Here is a 23,283-nt window from a genome sequence, read left to right as displayed (position 1 = left end):
TTACATAGCAAACAGGTAAAAATGGAACTTTCCAACTACACAACACTTAGCAAAGTTCAGATAGCACTTAAATAGAGTAAGAGTCTACTTAGGTGAACCACGTACTTCTGAGCCTTAAGAACAGAAAGTAATAATGAATGGGAAGGTATGCAATACAGGATGTGCTATGCACAGGGCTGCAGACTTGTGTTCATCTAACTGAACATACTGTGGCAAGTAAAGAGTGGTAATGTACTGCAGACAGTACCTGGGCAGCTGCTGTACAATTAACAAGTGTAGAGTTAGAAGAGCAGCATGGTTAGGATGATATTTTACAGGTTCATAGTTAGAAAGGTTAGTCTGGTAGAAAAGGCAATCAAAAAAGAAATGTTCACCTATGTCCTACACTCACGGTAGAAAGTTCCAGAAGAAGGAATCTCCAGAAAGAGATCCTTCCCCAGTGGCAGCTAGGCCTTAAACGATGTCTAGGAGAGGTGCAGGCAGGCTCCTCCCCTTCCGCACACACAGCTGAATTGCCTCCAACTGTGCTCCCAGGGCTGACCGGGTCCTTTCCCCAGGTGCTCAATCAGTGGTTCAGGCAGGACTCAGCAGTTCTCATACAGCTGCAATACCTAGATTCTGTTTGATGAACATCTTCATGCAAAAAGTATAAGACAAAACAATTACTGTCTGTTAGCAAGTGCAGCTGTGTCCTATATACTATCCAGGGTTATGCTTGCTTTTTCCAGTATTCATACTTTCTTATTTATTAATAGATATTATCCATTTTATTTGATTAGTACAATCTTCATATACTATTGCAAATTTGGTATACTTAACAGACCATTTAAAATTCTCCCTTCTTGTTACAAGTCTCCTAGTTGTAAAACGTGATTTTAGCACTTTTGCAACTATTGCAGATAGGGTTTTTGAGAGAACTGTTGAGTCATGGCCTGAACCACTGATTGATCAGCTGGGGAAAGGACCCGGTCAGCCCTGGGAGCACAGGTGAAGGCAATTCAGCTGTGTGACTGGAAGGGGTGAAGCCTGGCTGCACCTCTCTTAGACCTCTTTTAAGGGCTGACCCCCACTGGGGTTGGTTCTCTGGTTAGAGTTCCCTTCTCTGTGGGATTTCTGTGGTGAGCCTAGGCCTCAGAGGTGGGTGAATACTTCTTTCTTTAGTAATGTATTCTTATTGCACTGGTCCTTTTGCCACTATAATTTTTTTAACATTTTCTCATTATGTTGGTCTGTCTTCTGTTACAGTGTTCTATGGTGCTTAAAGGAATGTAATGCTTTCAGGTGTTTAAATCACACTGAACTCAAATATAGTAATTATAATACAGAAAACAAGTTATGATCAACCTGAAGATTGTTCTGACTGATCGCTTATTCTGGGGTGTGGTTTGCACTACTTCACCTAGTATAGTCTGTTTTTGACTGAAATATATAAGCTATGGGCTTCTTGCTTGTCTTATGGGCTTTCGTCTTGTTGTATTACTAGCTAATCTGGTGATGTGGAAGCGCAATGTGTCCTAACAGAGTCAAAAGCAGGGAGGGACAATATCTGGGGAGCTATTTTGTCCTTAGTTGGAGTGCATCTATCAGCATGACCAGTCCTGCTGAATAGGAAGGAGGACATCAGGGCCTAGAAAATACTGCTGGGGGAACGTGGCTGATGTTCTGGAAAATTTGACTTAGGCTGATGGTTCAACCTGTGTTATCCAAAGAAATTATAGTTAATCTCCAGCACAGTGTATGTGTGCAGCTGAGACATGTTATTGCTTATATAGCGTGTTGGTTGCTCTATCTTCAACTTAGTCATGCTAGAGGTCGTGAGTTCTGTTTCTTTTGATAACTTCTTCTCTAAGCTATATTTTTGTATCCATTGTATGCAAACAGCATTCTATTAGAGAATGTTTATTTTCTAAAGTCAATGTACTTTAAATTTTGACTGATCATTGTCTGTTGGAAACTTCAGAGAGTTCTTGTTACGATAACTGGGCAAGGTAAATAAGGTTATATGTTTGGAAGGAGTACAGCTTCAATAAACTTAATTGCGTCTCTAACTAAATGACATTAGACATAAGGTAATGACATACAGTTCAGAATAATAAAGATGACGTGGCTAAGTTTGTGGCTGTTGCATGTGTATGTAACATCCTGCTGATTAAAACAAAAGTTTTAATTTCATTTTCAAGTGGAATATTATTTAGTGGTAAGAATATTAGCTGTTATCTGTAAAGCATAGCTTCCCTGAAGATGATTGCAGAAAACATGTTTGAGTAGGGTTCAGCTCCACGTAAGTTAAAAAATACTCTATTAAGACACTTCCTTAGGAGGAAGTGGTGTTATTTATGCACAGGTTGCTCTGAAAGGAATGCCTCCTATTTATTTCCATGGAAAGAAGAACAGATATGAAAAGCACATTAACACTATTTGATAGAGCAAGTTCCTAGCTACAAAACACTCTTTTTCAACATAGTCATACCACTAGCTATGCATTTTCACCAGCAATGAACAAGGGCCTGGAGCTGTGCTCATACAAATCAGCATAGGGGATGTGACCCACCACTGCTGCGCACCGTATGACTGTGCTTGCTTCCACTGTTTGGTCTCCATAAACATTCAGCAAGCATCATTAAAAGTCAGTGGGGGCCATTTTTTCCTCCTGAAAGGTTTTAATTATACACTTTGACTTCATATGCACTTCCATGTTAGATGTTGTTATGCCAGACTGCCCTCCCTGCTGCCATCTGTTACATGGGCAACAAAATTCAATGGAATAATGGTGGGAAGATTCAATGATGGGATGGTGTCATCTCACCAACATCCATTTCTAATGTTGTAGGCCAACATAGTAAAATAGGAGGCATTACTTTTGGAGCAGACCTCATAACTACTCTGAAAATAAAGGTATGTAAGTTTACATAGTGTGAGAGAGTTTTATGTTCTCTAATCACTGTCATTTATTTCTGCTGAGCACCAAACAGTTTTAATTAGATTATTAAAATAATATTATACAATAATACTGAAATTCTTGCTTTGTAGCAACCTTTTAATCTACCGTTAATTAAGCTCTGAGTCTGATTGTGTCCCCCTGGGGTCTGACTTCTGCTTTGATCTCGTAATAGTAAAACCATGCAGGGTGCCTTGTTGGTGGTCAGTCTCGCAAAGGAGTGAGTAACCTTGAATTACGAGGGAACGGAGAACTAGGCTTTGAATCGTTCCTGCAGTCTGTCCCCACGCAATTAAAACCACGTTTAGAAACGAGATGGGACGCTGCATACGCTAGGTGGTGCTTTCAGCCCAGCAGTGAGATCCTCGGCAGGCAGCAAAGCGCTGAGGAGCTGCAGAAGCAGCTCCCACCAGTCCCCGTTCTGCGGAGCGGAGGTAGGAGGGTTAACGGCGCTTGCGGGCTTTCTTTCTCCCCGAAAATCCGTGCTTGGTCTTACGGACCTAAGAGGCACAGTTTTTTTTTTTTTCTTCCTGTATTTCCTACCATATCAAGGTGTACCGGGTTGCTGCTCCTGTTGGGAGTAAGAATGGAGACTAAAATACTCTCTGTGAAGGTGATCCTTGCGTTTTCTCTTGGAGTCCTGTGAGCGTTGTTTATCCGCAGCTGCCACCTGCTTTCTACTGCTGATCTGTTCCTCTCCTTAGACCACATTGGCCTTCTAGACAACTGGATGCAAACTGATTTGTTTTAAAATGCTTTTTGCATCTTCAAACTGAAAATTAACGTAACCCAGGCAAATTACAAATTGTGGGCTTGAGTTCCTCCATGAGATCTACTGCCCAGAGAACATAGGATTGGTTTTGCTTGATGCAGTATCTGCTGTATGTAATTAAATACTTGTGGGGGGAGGGAAGTCTGGGAAGCATATATACTTCTACAGAAGGAAGCAAAATTGTTCAGCTGGTAGGTGGGCTTGTAGTCTGAGTACAGCTGTCTCCAGCTGCAAGTCTTAGAGGTGACAGTGCAGTGTTTGCTTTGGAACAGTGTCAGCAAATCAGGAACACAGATACCTGGGCTCTCTTTACTCTTGTTGTAAGGCTGACAGCTTTCACTTTGGTAGTCATATTGCGGTTCATTTTCACCTCTTACTTTAAAAGGACTTGTGATGTGTATTTGAGATCATGGTATAACTTTAAAACAACTAAGCCAAGAATGTAAAACATGGTTTCAAGCTCCAGTATGCAGTGGCAAGCTTATGTGTAGCTTTGGGGGACACAGAGACTGCTGTTCATGCCAAGGTTGTTTAGTACTGACTTTCCAGTGCTGTTTTGAAGTTCTAAGCTAGGAGTACACTCCAGAAAAGACTGATTTTTTTTTTTCTGGAAGCTGATTGGCACTAAGTTGCTGAAACTCAGTCCTCTCAAATTAGTTGAAATTATGTATTAATATTACTTTACATCTCAGATATATTTTTTTCTAATGCATTTCTAAACAATCACAAATTCTATGTCTCCCAGTTTCTAAAGCTTGTTTGTGTCTATCTTGGACTGTTTTGAAAGTGCTCTGGACCTTTTCAGAGCAGATGTCAGCTGTTTGCAAAGCACCTGCTTGTGTCCTAAGTTTGAAATTCAGACCAATGAGCTCTGACTTCTGTTTTTGGAGAATGGAAGAGTTTTGCTCATTGAATGAATTCAGGTGCTGACTGTGTGAGCTGTGAACTTTGCAACCAGCAACAAAATGGTCTTTTGGTAAATACCTGAGCTTGAAAATGAATTGCTAAAGGTATTCAGTCTTAGTGCAACAGTAAACGAAAAAAATCTTAGTTATGTAAGAGAATAGAAACTGTGCTTCTGGACATGGAGAGGTAGTCCATGTGTGCCACTTTGCTTAGCTCTAAGTACATCTGAAAGACTTTGAAACTTATTTTTCTTATTATCTTGACTATAAATACAACAAGTAAAAGAGAGCATGAGGAGATGAGTGCCCTGTTAACTAGCAGTTATGTAGACAAGCTGCTGCAAGAACTGTGTAGGTTTACACCAGTCAGCAACCTTTGCCTGGGAGGATTGCCCAGTTTGTTTGTGAGGCTGGGTCTGTGACAGTGAAGCACAGCTCAGGATGTATCATGAGGGTATTAGGTTGGTCCCATGGCTTCTGCCATGGGAAAACACTTCTCAATCTTTTATTAGCAATTGAAAAAGGAATAACAAATTGAAGTGCTTGGAAGTGGAAGTATTAAGTAATGTTTTCAGGACTGTCTTTTGGCTTTAATCAATTCTTATAAGAAGTAGGTAGAGAAATATCTGTCACTTTTGAAGCCTGGATATTAGGGATGGCTATGGATAACCTTTGTGGAGGAACTGAGGAATGGATTGTTTAAAATCTCATCTCTGTTTGTAGACAAATAAGAAACAGGTGAGAAAAGAGGGAGTGAAAGGATAAACTAAAGGCAGAAGGGATTTTTGTGGTATCCTGGCTGCTGGAGGAAGGCCAGCCCAGCTGGTGCTCTGGCACAGCTTCCTCAAGACCCTGTGGCAGCAGTGCTGTGCTGGGCTCCCTGCTGATCACAGGCTTTCCCAGCCAGAGGAAGAAGGGCAATCTGGTCCAGTTAAGCTGGTCTTCTGTAAAGCTCAACAGAGAAGAGAGGGGGAAAAACCTAAAAATTCAGAAGGATGAAACCAACCACCACCACAAAAACAAAAACACACAAGGAATGAAGTAAGGAAGAAAATTTCCCCTGGAAGGTTGGTATGACAGCATGAATCTGTCTCCTATCCTATGTTTTGTTGTAGTTCTGTACTTCTGTAGTGGAAATAGGATGGTTTTTCTGTCACCGTATCTGGCCTGGTTGCACTAGGATGTCTTTAATGACTGGGATGAGAAGATATTGTAGTAAATCTTTAATTTCACTGAGTAATGGAGAGACAAACAATGATCTGAAAACTGCTCCTCTGATTCTAGTTGATCTCACAAACACCTTAGCCTTCTATTCTTCCAGGCTTATTCCATTTTGAGCCCTTCAAAAGTGGGATGATAGGCACATAAGTTCTTCTCAGTTAGCTATGAGGTCTGATGTCTAATTGGCAAACTAATCTCTGAATTTTCACTCTACTATATTTCATGTTTCCAGGGGCTGTGGTAGTGTAAGGTAGCAGTAAACCTTTTGTGTGCTTACTTAATCATCTAATTGTCTTTATGTAACTTCTACAGTGCTCACTTGTTAAAATTACTTGCAGTACTCTGAAATAACTTTTGCTTTCTGTACTGCAACTGCTACATCTCAGTTTTACAAGGGAAGGAATGTATTTTGTTTGATAACTGCTGGTCATGTCATTTACTCTTCCCTTCCATCAGTTTCTCCCTGTTGCACCTGGAACTCAGTAACTTAATTTAGCTAGAACCTGTCATTCAGAAAGTGCACTGCTTTCAGGTGCAACCTTTAATTTGGAACATTCCTTGATCAATTTTTTCCAGTGGGCCGTTACTTTCACTGTGGAAAAATGCCTTGTTTGTAATCTGAATAATCTGACTTAAATTTTTGCTTGTTGTTCTTTGTTGTAACTTTCTCTTTAATACCTAATATTCTTTGAGAAGTGGACTGCTCTGAAACTTGGGGGCTAAGAATTGGTCTGATAAGTAGGGGTGCAATTGACATGTAGGTCAGAATGGGGGTGGTGAGGTTCTCATTTAATGCTGTGCTCCACCTGTTCCCAGGGAAAGAATGTGCAGTGTTGCCTACAATGAAATGCCAACTCAATTCTGCTATTTATTACTGCTTATTTTAATTAGCTGTGTCACGTATGTTGCTGTATCCCAGCTATCACTGAACTAGTGCTTGTACAAATATTGTCTGCTTTTTAACAGACCAGTCCTCATCTTAAGATTTGTATATTCACTGCATAGAAAATGGAGGGACAGAGTCCTGTCGTTGATGTCTCACCTAGTCACCACTTAAATAATTTTCAGTGGGTCACTTTTTCCATTTGTGTCTGAAAGAAGGTTTCTTGCTAACAGCTGTGCCTCATTAGCTTTCCTTCTGACTTTTCCTAATGATATATGTAAAAATCATGGTTAAGCTTAGATAACCACTGAAAACTAAGGTAAAGACCATTTTTCATTAGGGTACAGATACTGCTGTGCTTGTACTGAACAAGGCAGGGGATGCCAGGGTCCATCTCAGCAGCAGGCAAGGCCAGAAACCGCAGTGGTGTATGGGAAGGGGAAATCAATGTAATACCAGATGTGGATGTATGACTGTGTATGGGCATGGTTAGGTCATGGCCTGAACCAGTGATTGAGCACCTAGAGAAAAGGTGGAGGCAGCCATGGGAGCACAGGTGAAAGCAGTTGAGGCCACCCCTCTCTAACCTCATTTAAGGGTTGGAAGCCACAAGGGAAGCATCTCTACTTACAGATGGCCTCCTTTAGAGTGTTCAGAGAGCCTTGCAAACCCTAATCCTCAGAAGGGGGTAAGAAATATCTTCTTTATTTCTGGATTATGACCATTACCTTTATTTTGTTTAAAGCAACTATACCTGCTGCTGCCTGTCCTTATGAACTACAACGCAGGTCTAAGGAGATGGAGCTAGATGACCTGAACTTAACTAGAGCTTCTGGAGCACCTCTTCTATGAAGATGGTCTGGGGAAGCTGGGGCTGTTCGGCCTGGAGAAGGCTCTGAGGAGACCTGATAATGGCAGTTTTGATATCTGAAATGGGGCTATAAGAAAGAACGGGACTGACTCTTTAGCAGGGTCTGTAATGATAGGATAAAGGGAAATGGTTTTAAACCAAAATGGCAAGGTTTAGATTGGATAATAGAGGAAACTCTTTACTGAGTGGGTGGGGAGGCATGGACATGGGCTGCACAGAGAATTGGTGGTTGCCCTATCCCTGATAGTGCCCAGGCCAGGTTGGATGGGGGCCTGGGCAGCCTGATCTGGCAAGAGGCAGCCCTGCCCATGGCAGGGGGATTTGAACTGGGTTGGAAGGGACACTGTCCCACCCAAGCCACTCTCTGATCCTGTGCCTGTGGACAAAGGTTTGATTGTCAGCCTCACCCAAAGTGAGGCTATTTGGGGTGGTTAAGGGTCTACCATTCCACACGGGGCTCTAGCACTTACTTACACTGTCTATTTACATGTAGATGTGTAGAGAAATATTGTCACTTGATTATTTGTTACTGATTTTGTGATTCCATTTAAGGAAAGATTTATTTTAAAATGAGCTAAATAAATGCTAATTTTTATTTTGTGAACAGAGGATGTGTAGTTTAGCTGCCTGTTTCTCAGGCACTGCCCTAACCACCTCCTCTGGGGCCCAATGCTACTGTCCCTGACTAGAACCATACCAGCAGTATCAGTGCTGGGGCCAGGCAGAATGGTTCAGCATGACTATGGGTGAAAGAACTGAGTCAGTGAAATATGAAGTGTAGGGTGAAAGAAATGAGTGAAATATGAAGTGTAGGGGAACACTGAATCTATGGATGTGGGTAGGACAGGAAATAATACTTGGAAAGAAGAGGGTGTATTCAGTGCAGAAGTGTTAATTTAGCTTGTAATTATAGTGGGTATGTTTTGTACTGATTCTTGCTCTTTGATTTATTATTTGCAGTTAGAATGTGGAGTTAACAATTCTAGGTTATTCTGCATGAATAATTTGAACCAGAGCAATGAGGTCTCCTTTGTGGAGCATGATGAAATAGGTAATTACATAGGTCATCTATACTACAAAGAACAATGTACAAACAAGAAAGGAACAAAGCCATTATTGTTACCACTAGTATAATGTAATCCTTCCAACAAATAATTTTTAGCTTTCACCTACCTCTCTTGGGGCTTAAGCTAATTGCTGTATTAACAGTCTGAAGAGTGAGTTCAAAGGCTAGTTCTTATACAGCTGGTTCTACAGGGAAGGAGTAGCAAGAAAACTCAAAGCCAAGGAAAGGAAGAAATTCAGGGATTACATTGCTGTGAGCTCTTGACAATAAGAGGTTTTGGTCAATTCTCAAATTAGTTACTCTTGTGGATTACTGTTTGCTTCCTTTTTGATTTGTCAACCATTTTCAGCAATCCATAAGTTTGCTGTCCTCTTGCATAGTCACATGCAGCCAGGTTACTGCTTATTTTCAGCCCTCCAATAAGTATCTGCTGAGCTTTAGCACCCTACAATTTAACAGGAGTCATGTCAATTTATGAAGCAAGAAATCCACATAGGGACAATATATGCTGCGTAAATAAGGAAGCAAAGAAAATCTTCAGCAGCAGTAGTAATGACCCAAAGAATACTGTTTGGTAAACTGTATCCTTAAAGTAGCCGATGTTGTGGTGATGTTCTCAGCACCATGGTACTTTTGAGGGTTTCAGGATGCAGGGAATAGATATATGTACGTGTGGCACTGAGATTCAGTGTTCTCATCCACTTGACATACAGAAAAAGCATTCCCCAGAAACCCAGCACCATCTTCCTGGTAATAAAAGATTTTGTTTGGAAATGGTAATACACCACTGACATGGATCAGCAGTTGTATGTGCTTCAATTTAAATTAATTTGGAAAAATGTAAAGGCTGTGGTAACTTGGGAGCTATGTTGGATTCTTGGATAAACATCATTTAGAATTTGTAGGAGTTACTTTGATTAAAAAAAAAAAAAACTATTTACACAGGTTAACATGTGCTTTATTTTGGTGCCTACTCTATCTAAAGACTGTTTACTTGGTAACTCTCTAATGATTTCAAGACATTCTAGGCTACAAAACATAGTATATCTTCACTTGATCTCTGACTCGGATTTAAGACAGATGATGGTGATAATGGATTTAAATAATCTAACTTCTTAGAGTCAGAAGATTTATGCAAAAGATTCCTAAGAGTTGAATCTGTTGCATTTCTGCCTTTCTTTTGAGGGAGATAAGTAAATGTGCATGCAGTAGTAGTTTTCTTCTTTGAAAAAATTACTTTTTTCCACAGGACTGTTGGCATTGTAATTAAAGCTGTAATTCAAAGCGATCTATGTAAGGTAGGTGAGGGGGAAGTCTTGCTCATAACTTCTGCTTTCTCTTTGGTGCCTTATAGAATGAGGATGGAGCAGTTCTAGGGCTGTTGGCATGATGTCTAACAATGAATTTTCTCAGCATGGATCCAGGTATTCAAGAAGATCCAGATGACAGGAATGTATCTTTTGTTGGAATGGCAAGGAAAGGAATTGAGATGTGAGGGTGCAAAGTTTAGGAGTGGAAGGTGAACTATTGAGAGAAATATCTAAGATTAGAAACCTGAAAGAAAGAATTAAACTGTGGAAAAGATGATTTCTAATGATGCTGAAACTAATCTAAACCAAGAATTTTTTCATGTCTTTGAACTGTCCATGCACAGCATATTAGGCTCCTATTTGGATAGGTACTTGTGGTAATGCTCTTTGTACATCATAGAAGCTTGTGCCAATATTTCTGATGGGTGCCAGTCCTTTGCTGTGAACCTCCATTTTTCTGGTGGCACACTTCACAATCGTGGTTCTTAGAGTCCTGTGACACAGCTCAGGAGTAGGCTGTTTATTATCTGATAAGCATCTTTGACAGTACAAACTTAGTGAAGTCATTTGTCCTGAAAGACAATCTTGAAGGCATCTATGAATATGACTTATTAGATAACTAATTAAAGGTCAGACGGAGGGAGGAAGTAATGGAGAAGTACAAGTTTCTTTTTTTGTACACGTTTTTTCTCTTGCGTGCAGGAAGGAAGGTGTACATGTTGGGTTGTTACCGTGTTGAAGGAAATTGTTTATTATGGAAAACCAATTGGCCTTCATTGTCTGTTGGTATATCTTATGTGCCTTAATGCTTTCTTTCGCATTGCCTCTAGTGTGAAATGCAGACTGTGCAAGATAGCTGGAAAGCCAGAATGCATCCTCATTTGAATTTTTAGACTTTGCTTTGCCCATGTGCTTGTGAAAACATTCAGTAATGACCAAGGTAGAGCTGATCAAATGTAAGAGGGCTAGTTAACTCTTCAATGAAAACAGAAACCAAAACTCCTTTCACAGCTAAATCTGATAAATTTCTTCTGACAGAAGTTAGCAAGAGTATTCATACATTGTGGTTTGCCTCTGTAAAGAAGTTGACTTTTTTCTTTTTTGTATGTGTGTGGGCACCAATGATTCAATGGAAGGAGGACACTGCAGTGGTTGGTAGGATAGATTGAAAATCTAGACTACTCCTAATTATGCACTCCATTTATCTGTAGAAAAGAGTAACCTTTTTTCCTTCCAGATAACTTTGGATAGTTTCACTTTTACCCTGGTTATGCAAAAATGCCTAGCAATTTTTGGTATTTCCATTCAGCCCAACCTCCTTCAGAGTTTGACCTCATTCAGGTTTGATTTCATAACTGCCTTGTTCCCCTCAGCCAGTGACATTTGGTTGTTTTTCTGCTTACTGCTCTTCTCATTGACCAAACTCATTTTGGACTAATTGTGATGGCACAAAATGAAGGCCTATTAAGGGACTCCATAGACAATTCTTCCTTTAAATGACTGTGTTATGTAATTGGTGTTGTGTATGTGGAAGATGCAAGGAAAACATTCTTCGTGCTATTTAAATGCTCAGTTAGTGAAGGAAAGAACTCCTTCCAAAAGGGGGGAAAAAAAATAGACAACCTATCACAAAAGCCTCCTTTACTAGCAGGTGATATGTAAGGAATCAACAAATATTTATCTACCATAATTAGCAGGTACTAATTTCTATCATTTTAAGCAGTCATTACTTTGCTTATTCCCTCTATCAAGATGTTCAGACAAATCCCAGCAGCTCTTGCTGTTCCTTCTTAAGGCTGTGTCAACATCCAGTGATGAGACTCCAAAGGTGCAGTCTCTTCCAGGATGCAATTATATTAAAAATAACCCACTCAGTTTCCTCTTAATGAGCGGTGCTGTTGTTGACACAGCGGCTGGAACTCTTTTCAGTGCATAGCACTGAGAGAAGTTTTCTTGCAAGAGGTGTGATACCAGACTTTTGCCAACTGGAACATCCTGAGCTGCCTCGCACCACGCTGAAATCTCAGAATGCACTTATTGATGATTGTCTGATGATCGGTATGGCTTCATGCTTGCTGCTGACACTAGCAGTGGGATTTGCAACCCCCGTAACAGAGAAGATATAAGAGATGCCAAATGAGAAAAGACTGAAGCTTAAGCCAGCATCAGTTAAACAAAAGGACAAATCTCACCCTGACAGCTTTTTTGCTGTGAGAAAACAGAGCCGTTGCTTAACTGTGTGGCTGTCAAGTGATGTACTGTATAGCTACCAAAATAGTTCTGTAGCTTTCTGAGCCTCACCAGAGAGGATGACATGTCATAGCATGTGCTGAAGCAGTAAGGCACTTGTTGCACTGAACTCTGCTCTTAGGCACTGAACTGTGAAACTGGTGAATGCATCTGATGCCTCATGCTGGCTGATGAGAGTAAGAGCACAGAAGGAATGTGGAGGCTGTGATGCCCCTTGCTGTGGGCTGTTAGTCACATGCCATAGTTGTGTTTCTGTGGCATCAATGTGGCTGCAGATGTGCCAGCCCCTTCCGAAGCCCAGCTTTGTCACAGAGGTGGATGGTGGAATTTCTTTTATTTCTCAGTTTGAAACACCACATGGCTTGGTCAAGGCTCCTCATGTTATATGACTCTCATTGCTTGCCATGCTCCTGGATTTGAGGTTTTTATTTAAAAAAAAAATTACCTCCAGCTTTTCAGACTGAAATAAATTTGAAACAAGGCACTATGCATTTCAGCCTGCCTGAAGTTCTTGAAATTGTATCTGAAGTCCTGTTTATTTTAACTCTGACTCAGTGTTGCTTGAGGTGTCTGCATTAACCATAAAATCTATAACCTTTCCAGGAGAGGCATCAGATTGCCTTTACTGGCTTTAGAGCAAGATCAGTGTGGTACTTAATATCGCTTTTCCTTGAATGAAGCCTTTCCTTGTGTAGATTTAATTACTTTAGTCTGCACCTGGGGTTTGCCCTTCGTTATCCTTTTTAAGTTAAGGTTTCTCTACTCTGCTTTCTCCACAATATTTGCCATGTTTCCCATGCATTCAAATCCTCTCCTGCAACTTTTGAAGGTGCAGAATTCGCATCCTCCCTCCTGAGAAATGGTAATAAGGATCATAGCCTGTTTCCTTTGAATGGAAGATTTAGATGTGCTGAGCACAGAGGGGTGAGGCAGGGTAGGAGAGGACTGCTGTAGCTGGACTGAGGCATGATGGTATAGGAAGGGGCTGCCTCATGGTTTGGGAGGGCAAGGGTTGCATCTACCTGGTAGCACTCCTGGTACCTCTTCTGCATCCTCTTCCTCAGCTGAGCCCTTTCTCTGCTCAGAGATGCTCACTGTAGATGAGGAAATGTAGAGAAGCTGAGTGTTACTTTGCCAGGACTATGCTGGATTTAAACCTGTGTGCAGGGAAGAGAACTCTGGCATCATGAATGCAGTTGATGGTGTTTCCTTGAATTGTGTTATGAGTGTGTTTTTCAACCCTAGTGTCAGGTTCTTTTGGAACTTCTTTAATGGGAAAACTTGGTTATCACTGCATTCTCTCTGGAAGCTTAACAGCAATGTATGTACATCTGTGTATCTATATACACTTCAACGTTATCTATTGGTGGGGCAACATTGCTTTTGGTACTATGTAATCTTACTGTTTCATATTGCAGTGTGTACACAGCAGAGCTGTATGGTGACTGTAAGGCCACACAGCATCTTGTAAATCAGATTATGGAGAACAAAACATGGAAGTGGAAACATCCTGAATCTCAGGCTCAAGCTTATAAATCTGTTCTTGTTAATGACATTGATATTGACAGCTCTGTATTTTAATTTAGAATAATTAATCTACGTGCATGGCTGAGACAATCAAACCCTCAAACAGAGCTAAATGTCTGTCTGCCATGTGTGAAATTTGCAACTTATTTAATTACGGGTTTTTTTTTAAGCTTGGGCTCTAACCTCAGTTTTATTCATTCTTATTTGAGCTCTGATTAGTGACTCAGCTTGTCATCAGTATAATACTGCCAATTACAATTTACTCTCAAAAGAATTCAGGTAGTATGTCAGGTTTCTTCAAAAAATAGATTGACTACAGGTTTCTGTAGCATAAAAGCTCTGTTATAACAGTGTACATATAATGCCTTTGGTCTACCTCAGCCTTGCCTTATTGTCCCCAGTAAAAGCTAACTGAAACCATTGTGAATCAGGCTTCCAAAACAAGTGTATTTGTTTAGGGAGAGTGGTGGGAGCAGTGTGCTGAGAAACATTATGGCTGTTATAATGTTTTAATATGCCCTTGAATGCATGTAATAATTGCAGTAATTGAGGTTATTTCCAGGATCAGATAGTCTAATCCCTCAAAAATTTTTTGGGGAAAGGGAGGTGGAGGTAGGTGAGAGGGACAATGCTGATATGAATGACAATTGCTAGAGATCTAAGTGTTGGATTTAAAATTATCTAAGGAGATAAACTGTTATATCTATTCTTATTATTAGGTAAATTGCATTATAGGTGCCAGTCTGTCTTTCTGGTGACAGCATGATAGAAGATGTTGTTTTTCAGCTGTTGTGAAGTGCACAGAACAGCACATCACACTGCTGTGGTTCTTTGTTTTCTTCTTCCTGTGTACTAACATCGTATTTCTTGTCCCACTGCTACCAGGACTCTGCCTGGGAGGCTGGGGGAGACCTTACAGAAAGGGGAATGTGTTCTGAATTGCAGGTGTACAGACTTATTGATGAATTGATGGGGCAAGTGGGAGGTCAGGCTTGTGATTGCTTGTTTGGGAATTGAGTCATGGCCTGAACCACTGGTTGAGACTCTGGAAAAAGGACCTGGTCAGCTATGGGAGCACAGGTGAAGGAAATTCAGCTGTTTGACTGGAAGGGATGGAGCCTGGCTGCACCTCTCTTAGATGCCATTTAAGGGTTGACTGCCACTGAGGAAGGATCTCTGGTTGGGGATCCCTTCTCTGTGGAGTCTTTCTCCAAGCTTAGATCTTCAGAAGTGGGTGAGCATTCTTTTTTGTAACATCTCACTGTGCTGGTTCTGCTGCTGTTGCACAGCTGCTAGTTGGGCTTTGTTCTGGTCAAAAGTTTTGGTGGTGTCAGCTGAGGGCGAATGGTGGGAGATGGCTGTAAGTTCTGAAGCATGATAGGAAGTAGGAGGTAGTAACTATTCTGGGTGTGGGGTCTGAGTCTCACAAGAATGTGGAAGTGAGAGACTGACAGTAGGACAGAATTGATCAGTCAGAAGGAAGAAGACTGCAAAGACAAAGCAGATCAGGTTTGTAAGGTCAACTGTTTAGTAAGGGTACTCTATAAGGAGATACTGGTTCCAAAGATAAGAGCAGACCCATGCATGTGAACAGGCCCTGCCTAGCTCCTTGCTTTTCTAGCCTCTTTCTTTCTGTGACCCCTATTGGTAGCTAGGGATGCAGGTTCATCCTGGGCATCCTCCTGCAGTAGGTCTTTTTAATTCCAGCCCATCTAGCAGAGGCTTGTGATGATGGTGAATAAGATGACACATCTGTCACAGCTGAATCAATATTTGACTTGCTTTTAGCTCTGCCAGTCACAGAAGAGCAGGTAGATAAGTGGCATGAATTTCTAAGGAATATTCACAATAGCAGCTGCCAAGAATGTCACTTCTAACCACAGCATCTGTCTCCAGTGTGATGCCTCCCTTGAAGACTTATGGGAGTGTGGAATGTGTGCCTGGGTTACCAGGATACAAGGTGCATGTGTCAAGTGAATGACTGACACCTTTAGGGCATTGTAGAACAGGTGGAGATGTAGGTATGTGTGTATATATATAAACTTCATTTTTTTTCCTTTCATCTGGGAACCTTGGCTGCATATATTATTATATATATATATATATATATATATATATATATATACACATATACACACACACATATATATATATAATGCATATATATATATATAAAGCCTGCTATGGCCATGTCTAATCTTGTGGATAGTTTGCAAGTTACTAAGGACCTTGGCCTTCTGTGAAAACTCAGTCTTTAAAGTCTCTGACATCTTGTCCCCACTGTGGTCCTGTGTTGAACTAAACCAAGGGCATTTTGGCTTGAGAATGCCCAAAACATGCAACTACGTTTAGTCTCCCTGTTTACCAAATGTGGGCCAATTTCAATATGAAATTGGAGAAGACTCATCTGCATTTACCCTGACAGGTGACATATGCTGTTGCTGGAAAAAGACTTTATGATGAATAAAATGTGTTTATGAAAGAGTGGATCACCATCTGGTTTGAATTTTTGGTCTCTGATGCATATTCCAAGTGGGAAGTGGATGCATCAGGTTGGATGCCTTGGTTATATCTGTATGGTGAGGTGAGCTGTGAATTTCTGGTCTGAACTGGTCTCTCTGACCTTCATCTGCACTAGCAAATAAGTATGGGAGAGAAGAAATGTTCATATACAAGAGTAGAAACTGAAACAGCTGCAGGGGAAGGAATTTTAAATGATGCTACAGCCACTGAATTTGTAGTTGGGCAGTAATGGCTTAGTGCAAACCTATTTAACTCAGAAATGTTCTCCCTTCATATCAAACTCTTCTGCTCTTATGATGTTTGTGGTGGCCTGGCCACCTGTAGGGCACCAAAACAGAATTGTTGAGGAGGGAGCTAAATCCTGCAGAAGCGAGATGTTTTCTGAGGTTAAGCTGGTGTTTAATCATTCTACTCTTTGCAGTGTTCTTTCCTAAAGTAGAAGTGTTAAGCACTTATAAAAAGATATCCAAGTGGGCTTTAATTGTCCTACTGAGTAATCCTTGTGAGATGTAAGTGCCATGTGCCTCTGGATCAAAACTGGTCTGGCATGTACATTAGTTGTGTGTGCAATGAAAGGTGATGGATGTGTAGAGGAGAAGTGAGTCTCTCTGGATGGTTACACATCAGCTTGTTAATTGGTAAAGTGTTCAGCCTTTCTGTTTTCTCTCAGATTAAGCCCTATGACAAAGGACAATTACCTGTTCTATCTGTAGTCAACTTGGTAAGTAATACTGCTCTGACAGTTTGCAGCACAATAATATCAGTTTTTTGCTTCGCCTGGATAAACATTAGGCCTATTATCATTTTAGTAGTGTATTTTGCACTACTAGTGTATCCATCAGGGAAAAAAAAAGCATGATGTAGTGTAGGCATTTCAATACGCCAGCTGTTTACTAGTTTAAAAGACCACTTCAGAATTATGTAGGCATTTGTGGTATTTGCTTTGAAATTAAAAGTGGATTATAATCAGCATCCTTTCACAGAGTGAAGCGTTGAAGATATTTGGTATTGACTATCCTGAAAGAGAATACATCACCCATATCTCCAAGGTAGAGAGGCTACACAAATAGGTTGTGAAGCTCAGGCTGTCAGAAGGTAATTTATTAGAGAACAAGTGAAGAAGTGAAACAACAAAAGTCACAGGAACACTTTTTTTTTTTTACAGAAAATGCACAATGTCTGAAAGATAAATGCAGACCAAAGAGATTATTTTCTGTTGTGTTAATGGAGACTGTAGGATAATCTAGAAATGTCTTGATAAGAATAAAAACATCTTACCTCCTATCTAATTTTTTTAAGTAAAGGTTTATTTTATCCTTCTCTGAGTTACTACTTTACTGCATCAAGATTTACATGGTATTGTATAGAATGCCTGTAAGGAAAAACAAATAAGGGAGGCAAAGAGTGATGTGAGTGCAACTGCTGTCTCCAGCCCAGGATATGCACCTCACACACCTCATCAGGTTGAGGAAGGTACAGGCACATGGGCTGTAACCTGCGGCCTTGCTCCAGCTCTGCCTAATCAGACTTGGTTCCAATCACTGTCTCCCTCTCCTTATCCCTTTTTGCCTTGGAAAAGATCATTGGCTATGTATCCTTATGGGAGCAGGCATTTTCCTACAAACCCTAACAGATTTTTGTTTCCACAGCACTGGATCATAAGGATGCACAAGGAATGATGTTTGGCTAAAGTAAGTCAAACACTTGTTGAAAATTACTGGTAACTTTCTTTGATACCATATATGACAATCATATAATGAGTGTGCCAAGACTATATTTAGGGGTGAAATCTTCTGGAGAGGTCAGAAGACCAACAGAGTAAGTAGAAATTGTAAACTCCAGAACTATGGTTGTCACTGGTGATCCAGGGGCTGGAATTTGTCAGGTAGGAGTTGGAACAAAAGCCAATCCAGAGCTTGAGACTGAGGGCAGCTTTGCATATCCCTTGGTCTGAACTTTAAGTCCATGGTAGGACTGAGCTGGTGTTGAATCAACACCTTTGTGCCTTGCAGATATATTATAAATATGCTATATGCATGTTTTGACAGATTAGACTGGGATTATGTGGGTGCTGTGCCTTTATTCCTTGGAAATGCCCTCCTATTGCCTGGAGCAAGAACCTGCTCCATTTCTGCATCATGGTTAGCTTAATAGCATCTTTATTTCTTATCCCTTGCACTCTTAGCAAGGTAACAGTCAATGGACCATGTATGTATCAAGAAGTATAGAGAATTTCCCAGATAAAATAAAAGACAGGGAGTGATTGTGGTCCTCTGTGCTTTGGTAGCTGCCTGGGCAAGGGGCAAGGAGGAGTACCAGCAGGGCTGGAAGCTCAGTTTGTTTGTGACAATCTTTAATATCCAGGGCTATCAAACAAGACTTTGTCCTTTTGCCCACTCTTCGTTTTCAGCTCAGCTTAGAGTTTTTAGAGCCCCAGTGTTATAAATGGTGCAACTTCTCAGCCATTTTGCAGCTATTGTGTTTTTTTTTTTTCCAAAATGCGGATCCATTGGGAAGTAACATCCCTCTCTGCACCTAGCAGTTTATGTAGCTTGCTCAGGATTCCTGGCAGATCTGTCCTGTGTGAAGTACACTGTTTCTGTTATTTCATTTTCACTAGTACTAACCTCATTTTTGCTGGAGCCTATCTTAAATTGCTCTTGTTAACAAACTGATTTGCTTTTCAGTGTTGCAGACCTAAGATGACAGTTAAAACTAAGCTTTTTTTTATTTCCATTCCTGATGTCTTTCTGTTAGCAAGGGCTGTATCCCATTCCCCATATGCCATCTGATGCAAGAGCATTCAGGTAGGTTCAGAAACACAGGCTTATGCTTTTTCAGTCTGTCATGTCTGAAAAGATTGATGGGATATGGTGATGAATAAGCATATGGTCCTTGCACGTAGCCTCCTTTGAATATAAAGTGAGGAAGGGATTCCTTAAATAGAAAAGAAGTGTGGGAGGGGGAAGACAGGAGAGTCAAATTCTGGCCCAGAGGAGTTCATTGCTTCGGAAGGGAGCCAGTCAGAATATGAAAAAGGCAGAGGCAAGCAATGAAACAGAAATGGATGCTTAAATCCAGCTTCTTTGGTGTTTTTGCAGCCGTCAGTGGGGGTGGCTTTGGTGGCTAGGGATGTTACCCTGCTTCCTGTATGTACCTTGTGGTCCAAGTAGTAAGAACTTAATAACTTATCCAAAGACAGTGAAAATACATACTTTTATTTGCTTTTCACTTAATGGTAGAAGCAGTGGTAGATACTCTCCTGTGTTTCAGCTTGCAGTGGTGGTTTCCATAGAATACACAGATTAATACATAGATATTCTTACAGAAATTACACAAAGGTTAACACAAGAGGCTGCTGAGTGCACAGGTGCACAGATAAGATTCCTAAAATAACATGGGCAAACCTCAGTGTACACATTCTGACCTTTCTATACAGATCTGTTCTTTTTAAAATTTTTCCAGTGTTTGCAGGCAGACTGACATTTTGTGAGTTGAGATCACAGTTGTTTGGGAGGACATCATTGGTGAAGGCAAAATGCTTTCTTTGGTGGGTATGTCATAATCATGGAATCACAGAATGGTTTGGGTTGAAAGGGACACTGGAGACCATCTTGTTCCAAAGACTTCCTTTTTAACTTAAGAACTAGATTCAAACTGAACTTTCTGTTCAGCTCTGAAGTTCTCCGAGACTTAATGATTTTTCACAGTTTAAATATTTAGGGGTTTGGCTTGAGCTATTTTCTGTTGATTTTTTATATAATGAGATCTTCAGAACAGAACTCCAGTGTAGGATTCCAACTGCACAGCCGCACTGTGTTCTACAAATCCTCCCCTATTTACTTTATAGGAACTGCATAGTTTTGGTGATATGTTTGTTTTTAGGGGAGGAGGAGTTTTCTAAATTTATATCTTGAACTCATCACTCACTACTCTCTAGGATCATCGCCTTTTTGGTGTCAAGAATCTTTTTCATAGTTTGTACGAAAATGTTTTTGCTTTTTAGGAATCCACACTTCTTATTTTTAGTATTGCAGCTGATACTTTCCAGAAATTTTCTAATACTCTCATGTTGTGTGTAGGAATTATCCATGCTTTTTAGGATTCGTCTATTATATTTCTGGAGAACTCTACTGCTACTTTACCAGAATTCCTCAGCTGCTTGTGATTAAACATTCCTGCATGGCTATTTAGGAAATGTTCTGTGCAGCCTTGTGTTAATCCCTTCCTTAATGCTCTCTAAGATTTCTCGTGTATAGTAAGAAAAACATTGCAAGGAAAGGGTATTCTTTCTGTATATAGGATGTATGGTACCTTTATATCGAAGCTAATTTACCTGTGTATTTTCTAAACGTGGCGAGAGGCTCTTCTGTCTCTATAGAAAATGTATGCTTTCTTTATCTTGAACATGCATGGAAAAATTCAGACATTGAATTTTTTGTTGTAGGTACATGGAATTTATGAACAATCTGTAAAAGACACAACATGTGGACAACAGTTGTGTTGCATCAGTCTGTTCTTGTTGTCTTGGTGTCTTTTGTTATTTTTGAAATGTGACATTTGTTATTGCTATATAGATATTGCTATAAAGTTATTAGTCTAATGCTAATAAATTAAAACAAAGTTATCTTGATATGTTAGTATGTACCCCTCTCCTACACCCTTCTTTTTTTTTTTTTTTTTACTTCCTCCCCAGGAGCTTGATCCAAGGTCTGCAGGAGCTGGTGAAAATTTCCCAGCTGATGTTATGTTGCACTAACCTAGACACTTAGTTCTCTGTGGTGTACTTGTTGCGAGTTCTGGCCTGGTGGTTGTGGGAATTCAGTTACTATAGCCTCACTGTTGTGAGCTTAGCTTTCATACAGCTTATTTTTGAAGTGGTAGAGCATCTTTAAGTTAGAGAAGCAATATTAAAAGCAATTTTTACTCTAAATATTTAAGTTCTACTGCAATTTGTAATCAAGTTGCTTAAGAAATTGCTAAATGCATTTGTCCTTAAATGTACTGAAACAACGCAAACCCTTGAGACTTCCATATGTTGTTACTTTGCAGTCATTTGCATGAATTCCAATGGCAGCCACAAATGAATGCTGGGGAATGCCACAGGTTGGATGACTAGGCATTCTATGACGTACCATAGATGCTGGCTGTCACTATTGTCAAAGGCAGATAAACTCACCATGATTTAGACTGGAACTTCTGCATGCGTTCATTATTCTTTTTTTGTCAAACACCTCTGTCTTCAGACTGACTTGAACCATACTAAAAAGCATATTTTGATGATAATAGAGTTATGAGTATGGTATTTATTAAGGAAAAACTGGGATTGCTTCTTGGGAGCTGCCTCCCCGACATGTGCATTTTTCTGGTTGGTGATGCCAGCAGAATTGGTTTTGATAAAGAGGCAGCTCTCTATGTGGAGCCAAGCCTCAGCTGCTTAATGCTCACCCATGCTATTTTTAGGCTGCGTTAACTTTAGCAAGGTTTATCAAATTCAAGCAACACTGCTAATAAGACTATTAAAGACAAATGCTTTGAGGCAGCTTTGTAGCAAAGCGCAGTGTCTTTTCCCTTCCTTTTCCGATAAACAATAGTATGTTGTCTCGCTGTGGAGCGGGAGGTGTGTAGAAGTGGCTCAAACCCTGAAATAAGAGTGGAAGAGACTAAGGACTCTGCATTAACTCAAATGCTAAATCTACGGATTTTCAAAACCTGAAATTCTTAGTGCAAAGTCATAACAAATATCAGTGTTTTTTCCTTTTTCTTTCTTGGATTTTCTTAGCTGCAGGCTTTTCACTTGAAGTCACCAAATACCAACAAGAAAGGTCAAGGTAACTTTTGTTTGTTGTTTATTTGATGCAATTTTTGTTGTGTTGACATCATGCATTGTCTGTTGAAGATAAGTTTTGTCCACCATTTTCTGCTAAACATTCTCTTATCATTTTTCTCAGCTATTTGTTTGGTTATTTTTAAATTATCCAGGCTTGAGTTTGTTGAATCTTCCAGGTCATTGCTACCAAAAGAGATAAGGAAGTTTATTAAGTGTGCACATACAATGATGTTGGAGGAGAAAAAATAGATGTTGAGTGTTTGTCTAGCTTATCTTTATTCATGAAGCCCTTCAGGGTGATGGAAAAGGGTACCAGGAATCCATGCAGTCTGTCGACTCATCTAGCCATATTTAACTTTTGTTTGTTCTGGTTACCTTAGCTAATGCACACATGAGGCTGTGCCAAGCCTTGTACTTTGCCTACCTTGCATTATTAATGCTCCCAGAAATGCTTACATTTGAACGTGGTTGGCTGAGGTGAGACTGGCACAGCTGTATCTCCCTTGAACAGAGCATTCATTGCTGTGACATTGTGGCTCTATGAATGATACTAGGACTGAGTAGGCAGAGCTGAAGCAAAGCAGTACCTAGGGTTTTCCTGTGTTGCTGATAGCTGTAATCCATAAATGAAGGTCTCTTTAAATTCTGATATAATTATTTATGAGGATAGCATAATCATATGATAGATAACAATATTAGACATTTGTGCATGTGTCATTATGTGTTTTAATATTTGCCTTGTTTTTCTAGTTTCTCTCTCTTAAAGCTGAGATTAAAAAAAAGCTTGTATGAGCTTCCAGGCTTATCAGAGGATAACTTAAAAACAGAAGCAAGTACTGTGTAGAAATTCAAATGAGCATTCTTCATAATTAAAGCCAATCCATGGATTCCAAACTGGACAGTACAAGCATGGAGTCCATAATATTACAGATGGGAGTAGATTTGCATGTTATTTTGTGCTGCTGCTTTGTGCTTTTGTTGATTGCATCGGAGTACTGTGCCCACTTGAAGCGCAGATGTCTGCCTGTCTGGTGAGACCAGTTCTTTACCTTGTCTTGGCACGATGTGTCATGGCTGAGTGCTGATGGTGGTCATGTGCCTGTGTACACACAGGAGTTCTCCATCCCTTGTTTTCTGTTGCTTTGCTGATTTTCAGTTGTTGCTTTGGAAGCTTAAGTATTGGACAT

The 23,283-nt window shown here is 40.2% G+C and overlaps 1 long non-coding RNA gene across 2 annotated transcripts in view; it reads left to right on the top strand.

The window, feature by feature from the left end:
• The window catches only part of LOC116216292, a 96,571-nt gene that overhangs the window by 4,214 nt on the left and 69,074 nt on the right, over positions 1-23,283 (top strand). Inside the window, exon 1 of one of the 2 annotated variants that reach the window (XR_004158772.1) lies at positions 1,037-1,137. The exons of the other annotated variant lie outside the window; for it this stretch is intronic. This is a non-coding gene — a long non-coding RNA (uncharacterized LOC116216292). Of the gene's footprint in view, positions 1-1,036; positions 1,138-23,283 lie in introns of those variants that run through there. 2 annotated transcript variants of the gene reach the window in all.

The sequence above is a fragment of the Meleagris gallopavo genome, chromosome 2 (assembly GCF_000146605.3).
Source record: "Meleagris gallopavo isolate NT-WF06-2002-E0010 breed Aviagen turkey brand Nicholas breeding stock chromosome 2, Turkey_5.1, whole genome shotgun sequence".
NCBI lineage: Eukaryota > Metazoa > Chordata > Aves > Galliformes > Phasianidae > Meleagris > Meleagris gallopavo.
The sequence above is the reverse complement of the archived record's forward strand: the minus strand, read 5'-3'. Positions and strand labels throughout refer to the sequence as shown.